The following is a 7,463-nucleotide window of genomic DNA, read 5'->3' on the forward strand; positions in this document are numbered from 1 at the left end:
CATTCTTTTAATGACCATGAATCTTTTTCAGTTTTACCTTAATTCCACTCTGTTGGCAAAACGGTTAAAAATATATTTTATGTTACTTTTGTGTTTTGTTTAATATAATAACAAAAAATGAAATAATAAAAACATAACAAAACAAAAACAAAAACACAGAAATACAAAAAAACATAGCAATCACATAACTTTTGTTAATACTACGTTTTTATACAGCACTGCGCCTTTGCGTTTAAGACTAACAGGAAAAAAGTATTGTCGCTTGCATAGTTAACGAGTTTGTTTGTGTACAAAGGACGAAGTTTTCGCATGCCCTACTCTCATCCTGCAGGCAAAGTTTTAAATATTGTATGTGTGTTCCTTTCTCTTTGTGACAGGATGCATTTTGCCATTTTTTTCTTACGTGTCAAGTGAAATCATGTCGTGGAGTTGCTAATAAAACTTTAAAATTGTATGAAAGTGCAACGATTGTATGTATTCAATAGAAAAAAAAAACTTTAATACAAACAAAGAGAATGAAATATTTAAGTAATTTCTCACCGCAGCGTATGAGTAACGCTTAAACCGGAACAAATGTCAGTCATTCATAAAACACCACATATAATGCATAAAACAACATTATACATTCCAATTGATTGCTATAATTTGCTTAAAACAGTAAAATATTACATGGGATATTATATTCTTTTAATTACATTAAATGATTATTTCATTATACATATCAATTGATTGATAATTATTATATTCTAATTATTATGTTGAAGCTATTTGAGCCAGTGCACTTGAGCACTTTTACTCTTTATTAACTGAAGGTATCTTCAAAACCCCTCTTTATGCCTGGACTGGATTATTGTTTATCACTTCATCAGACTAAGGAACTAATTGACCTCAGATCTGCATACCTCCCCGAGGAGCCTGTAACCATTCTGAGATTCGATAACGCGGTGTTGGTAAGTCTGTCAGTTTTCGTAAATAATTTCATTGCTCTATCCTTTATGTATTTTTTGATCGGATCCATCTTGAGGTCCCTGAAGATATCATTCGTCCTAATGTAACATGGTACCTTGAAAAGTCTTCTCAGAGCTACACATCCATATAGAAGTAACGGACGAATTATTTGGTTATATATCATTATTATTATATTATTATTACTATTAAAATTAATTATTAATTACTATAATTTGCTTAAAAACAATGAAATATTACATGGGATGTTATATTATTTTAATTATATTAAATGATTATTTCAGTCATATATATTTTAAGTAACTTATATTTAAGTTATATGTATGTTTTAAATTACTTTGCGATTAAAAAGTTGTTAGTGGTACCAAAAAAAAATCCTAAAGAAATCTTGTTGCATTAATACACATAAGTCCAAATTACATATCTCTGATATCGACATAGTTCAAAATTGCAGTGTTCTGCATTTTCGCTCATAAAGATATCACAAATAATGGCGAGGAATATGAGTTAAACACATAAAATAATACCACAAATACCTCTGCTATTAATATAGTCACTAAATAGTCACTTAACTCTAAAACATCGGAAGCAGTGAAAATATTGCCCAGAAGCGACATAACTTTACGAGTTTAAAGCCAACAAGCTTCGGAATGGTGCCTTCTAACTGAGACGAAAATGATACAAAAATGAATTAGCGACGAGTACTGAAATCAGTTCTAAAAATTGCGTTGAAAAAATGTTTATTTGATTGGGTTATTCATTGGCGTAAGTATATTATTTCAGAGAGGCCTACCCTAAAGACGTTACAATAAATTTAGGTGAATAATATATATTTTATTTTCTATTGAATGAATCCCGGTATTTTTTTGAGATATCTAGATCTCTATTGTTATTTTACGTAACGTTCTATGTTGTAGACGCTTAACAGTACGGTGTTTAAAAACACGCGTATTGATACAAAGCGTCAATCAACGCCCCATTAAAAATTTAAAGAATTTCCGCCGGTGCCAATAAAGAAATGTGTGCAATACATAACTTCCAACTTGGTTTGATGCGAGGCCTACCTACAACTTCTGCTGATGTTTGGGTCACAGCACCTGGTGATGAATACGCAACTCCACGCTGAATGAATGATAAACAAATATCTGATCATTCTTCTCGCGTAAGTTTGGGTATTAACCACAACCACTCAACTGATCAGCACAGCCGAAGGTACGGGCCACTGACCCACGTAGTACCAGATTACACCTCTGTTTAAGTGCCGCAGGCTGGGACAACGCCTACTACCATGTACATTTCTTACACAAGTGTCGGCATAGCGCCGGGATTTTAGTCGACTCTTACGACAGGCATGCCTACCGCTGGAATATTATATTTAAATGGATGATTGGTTAACAGTAGTAGCAGATCAGCAGATAATTTTCCGTTTACCGCTGATAATTAGCGACTTTTCGCTATTTTGGTACATTCCTATCAAGAATCCTTAAGATATAAAAAAGCAAATTAAATCCATCCCATCGAATTTAGACAAGTCTTTCGTCCTTGCCGATTAACATTCTATTTATTATTAGCAAGCTGAAGAAAGTAAAGATAAGGACTGCTCTTAACGATCTTCAAGAAAACAGAACCCGGTACCCTGCAGAAAAGCACTAATGCGGGCCAAATCATCTGATTTTTTATTTCCTCCAATGTTCCTTTAGCCAGGAATACAAGTAAGAGTGATGTGTGTATATATGGTAGGTAAAAAGATTTTCTAAATAATTTTAGGTGAACATCTTCAATGTTTTGTTAGTTCAGTAAGCAATCAATGCAAATAGTTATTGAAATTTATACTTTCAAATACTTATTTTTTATTGTTATTTTTATTATTCTTATAGAGTTCTTGAAAATTATACTTTCAAATACTTATAAAAGTTACCGTTTAGTACGGGAATCTATTTACTGCATTTAACTGTCATATATAAGATTTTTTTTTAATTAAAAGATATGTTCACACCTTTTCTAAAGACCTACTAACAAAATTAAATTAATTTTTTTTTCTTTAGTGCTTTTATGACGCCAACAAAACACTTAATTAATACAAATAATCACAATTTATACGCATTTTCTACCCCAGCACAACGTACCTAAGTACATTCAAATGTAGCAAATATTTTTTAGTAGAGAAAAAGTGTAAATGCATCCTGCGAAGGATATTATTTAAATTTTACCATTAGAAATAATGTAGCTTAGCTGCAACTGACATATAGCATAATTATCATTACGATGGTAATTATGATTATTATAATAATGATAATGAAAATAATGATGGAAATGATGATAACTAGGGAAGGAACGAACTACTATACCGTGATGACTATGAGGACTATGATGACTATGATGACTACGATGGCTATGATGACTATGATGGCTATGATGTGCAACACATGCGGCAACATGCACACAATAAGATATTGTTATGCACAGAGGTCGTAATTTTTATTTTTGCACTCAACAAATAAAACCGGAGAAATGTAAAAAAGCCAACATTATTACACAAGAACACTTTACACAATCAGCAGAAATACAAAAGTATTTGTGTATATTTTATTTATATACGAGAATATGTTTGCATGTTGTGTTTACATAAGTGCACTAACAACATTGCAACAAAAACTTACTAAGCGAAGAACGGAAACGGTAATACCAAAGGAATAGCGCCAGTAGTCGTATACACGCAGGACTTCTGCGGGACATCAGGCGCAAAATTGCAGCGTTTTAGCTTTAAGATGGTGAAAATTGAAAATTATAAAGAAAAATAATTTAAATCATTAAAAAAATGTTTTATCAATTATTCGCTTTTGGAAATGCTTTCAAGGATGCTGAACAGAGTACAAGAATGCGGTTGTAGGTACATATGTACTTATATGAGAATACAAAGGCTCGCAGAAATATACAGGTGTGTGAATACAGAATGTCAATTCCTTTAAAAAATTGCGAAAAATATGTAGGGTGAAAATTTAATTTACGTATTTCTATTATATTATATATTAAGGGCAATTATGGATGCAATAGATAACCGGGAAGGTTATAGATTTTATAGTTTGAGATGTATACGATATACATCAATGACTTCAAAAAGGATGAAACCATCAATAATGAATATATTCAATTGGTACATTATGCATGATGACAAGAATAGTAATTATATCCTAAATAGTATACTACTTCATATTGATAAAATAATGAGGTACTTCCGAAGATGAAGAGTTGGAGTAAATGTGCTGAAAAAACAAAAGCTATATTCATTACAAGACGTAGAAATCAAAATCCAAGAAAAATAAAAGTCAATAATATAGAAATTGAAAGGTTATGTAAAATTCTTAGGTCCAACTTTTGACAGAAGAGTATGATAATGTACAATACTTAAGTCTAACTTTTGACAAAATTATAAGATAATTTGCTTAACTTTTGACAGAATGAGAAGGTAAAGTCTTGTAATAAAACTCTAAATGCTCTGACACCATTAATACAGCGAAAGTTAAGTGTAAATAAGAAAACCCTGCTTCATAATCAAGTAATTAGACCTAAGCTATCTTATATTTGTGTTTCTTATTGAAATGCTGCTCCATCCACATTAATAAAATTTCAAACTTATCAAGATTTTGTATTAAGAGGTATGCTTAAAACCCCATGGGATATCATAAATTAAGATATATACAAAAACTTGAGAGTCAAAGGTGTGCAAAAATATATTAATGACAGTACGCTGAAATTGTTTGATTCAGTGAATGTTAAAACAAATTCAGAATTCTGTCACGATAACATGCTGAAACTAAAATATTACTTCTTTAAATTCATTTAGTCTGAAAACACCTCCACCCAAATGGAAACAATCATTCTTTTCGTGCGGAATTTCCTACATGATTGCACAAATTACAAGCGCAGGCTTGACGGCAAGAACCGCCGTAAAGAACGGTGTCAGGGACGTACCCTACGCCATACCCTATGCTGTACTTTGATGAATGGGACTCGCATGCCTCCATTATCCTACTCTACAACAGTGGATCTCGTGACCCTGGTCACTGAGTGTATCACTAGTCCAATCCCCACGCTCGTACTGTAATCCAGCCCCTTTCACCTACTCCCAATCTCACATCTCTAACTCTAGTCCACTAGGTATTAAGTCTCTTATTCATATCTCTCTCTTCTGATTACTGAAATACTGGAAATCTTCTTCATTCATTTTTAAGAGGTGATTTTTACCGCACCAAAAAAAATTAACTAACTGTATCTACAAGCCTGAGGCCAAGCACTTTTAGAACTCCATGCTCTATGCGAAATCCTAAATTACTCGCATTGACGAATACCAACTGACACTCATCGGCACCGCACGCAGCTGCATAATGACCTGAGAGGATCGCTTTCGCATTACGGGTTATAGGGGATATATTTACCTCTATATACTACAGTTTTGCAATAACCTTACCACCTTTCTCGCTTGATACTGTCTATGATTTCTGACTTAAATATACTAAGGTTTCTACGTACTTGATTTGTTTACCTCCTAACTCCTTGACCTTTACGGTCAATTCTAAATGTTAATCAGAATAATTAAGGAATGAAATAAAATAAGTCATACTAAAAAAATGCGTCGATGGAAATGACGAAATTAAAAATTGAGAACAATCTTTTGATTGATATAGAGCATTTAGGAATATATATATATTGTTCACAGTATGAAAAAAAAATAATTCGTACAAAAATGTGCAAACTTTTGTGAAACATATTCCATGTGGCGCCATTCGAAAGTCCAAATCAGAAACGATGTATAATTGATTGTTCTTGATTTTTATTTATACTTTAGTTTACAGCGTAGATATTTTCTATAGTGTGTTTACATTTTTAACGATTTAAATCCTTTAAACCGCAAAAAATACCATTTGACCCAAATTCTTCAATGACATTACGAGTGGTAACTACTGTAAATCGATTGTATTGACCACAAATTTCACTTAATATGCGAAACGTAGCACGAATAATTTAATTGGTTTTATATCTGATATGCAAGTTATATTTTTATAGTAATCAACTAAACGATGCAGAGCACAAACATCAGTTTTGGTAGGAATTTGAAGAATAGTGATTGCTTTCGCTATTATGATCTCATAGAAATAAATATTATGTATTCAAACAGTGTTGAAGTTTTATATAGTAAGTAACATCAGTGATTAACTTCATTAAGGATCAAATTATGTATGTTTTATTGATCAGCACTACGATTGTCATCTTGTCGTGTACAATGACACGATTCAATATCGATACGTCTGTCAATTTCTTTCGATCTGCTTGTATGACAGCGATAAATTTCGATGTTTACGGTTCATATTTTATGAAGAGTAATAGACTGACTACTCTAATAACAGGGTAGAGAATTTACTATATAAACACATTTAACGTATCACACAGAATATTAGACTTAACCTTGCAAGTGCACTTTAAGCTGAAATAAAATAAGAACCAACAACAAAAAGTTCACACTCTCCATGTATTAAATCAAATATCATTCTATTGTATTTTGCATCTTTGAATGCGGTAAGAAGACACAACAATGAATATATGGTTTAAATATCAAAAAGTAATGAATACTATAGAAATTATATAGTATTATAAATGAACTGACATTGAATATTTTTTTGGGCATTATGACTAATATTTGTAATCCTATATGATTAGTTTAATTACTCTTAAAAAATAATAATTAAGTCTTCTTGGAGGAACCACTGGTCTACACAAGACTGTTATGCTAAGAAAGAAGAAAAAATATAATAAGTCTTCTTGCACCAAGATTACACTAGATGCAACCAAATCGGCGATATAATCTTCCTTTTAACCGAGAAACGCATAACAGAATCGCATTCACAGCGACTTGGATTTCTAACAGATAATCTTTGCCAAAGCAAATAGAAGAAATTATTAAGTTTTTATTATTATTAAAGTGAATATTTTACAAATACCAAATCTTAACAATGAGCAGTATTTCAAGTTTTGGAAAATTAGGTAATTGATTATGGAAATTTTATCAACTTTTTATATATAATAAAATTTGTTAAAGTTATGCAGATAATTTTTGAACCAAAAATATACATATTATAGAAATCACTAGCTGAGGGATGCCTTTTAACGAATCCTATGCTACTTCATAAACCAAAGGGGTATGCATGAGTATGTCGCTATTTTCATTAATGAATACAGAAATGTAGAAATCTACCACTAGCAAATCCAAAATTCTAACCATGGTTCTATATCCATCCATAATTTCAAACACCATCTTACTTTATGATCCAAAGAGGTCACTAAGTCTTCATGTCAATCGGTAAATATAACATTCTTCCTAGCATCAAACCCAAAATCACAGAAGGTGTCCAAGACTAGATCAATTTTCAAAAATACTGGCAGACTGCTGTTGAATAAAAATGAAGAAATCCTTTTAGATACAAACAAACAATCGAGCGATT

The 7,463-nt window shown here is 31.7% G+C and overlaps 1 protein-coding gene across 1 annotated transcript in view; it reads left to right on the top strand.

The window, feature by feature from the left end:
• The window catches only part of LOC119673288 (lipase member I-like), a gene marked incomplete in the record, with an annotated part of 638,721 nt that overhangs the window by 1,066 nt on the left and 630,192 nt on the right, over nt 1-7,463 (top strand).

The sequence above is a fragment of the Teleopsis dalmanni genome, chromosome 1 (assembly GCF_002237135.1).
Source record: "Teleopsis dalmanni isolate 2A chromosome 1, ASM223713v2, whole genome shotgun sequence".
In the NCBI taxonomy this organism is placed as follows: domain Eukaryota; kingdom Metazoa; phylum Arthropoda; class Insecta; order Diptera; family Diopsidae; genus Teleopsis; species Teleopsis dalmanni.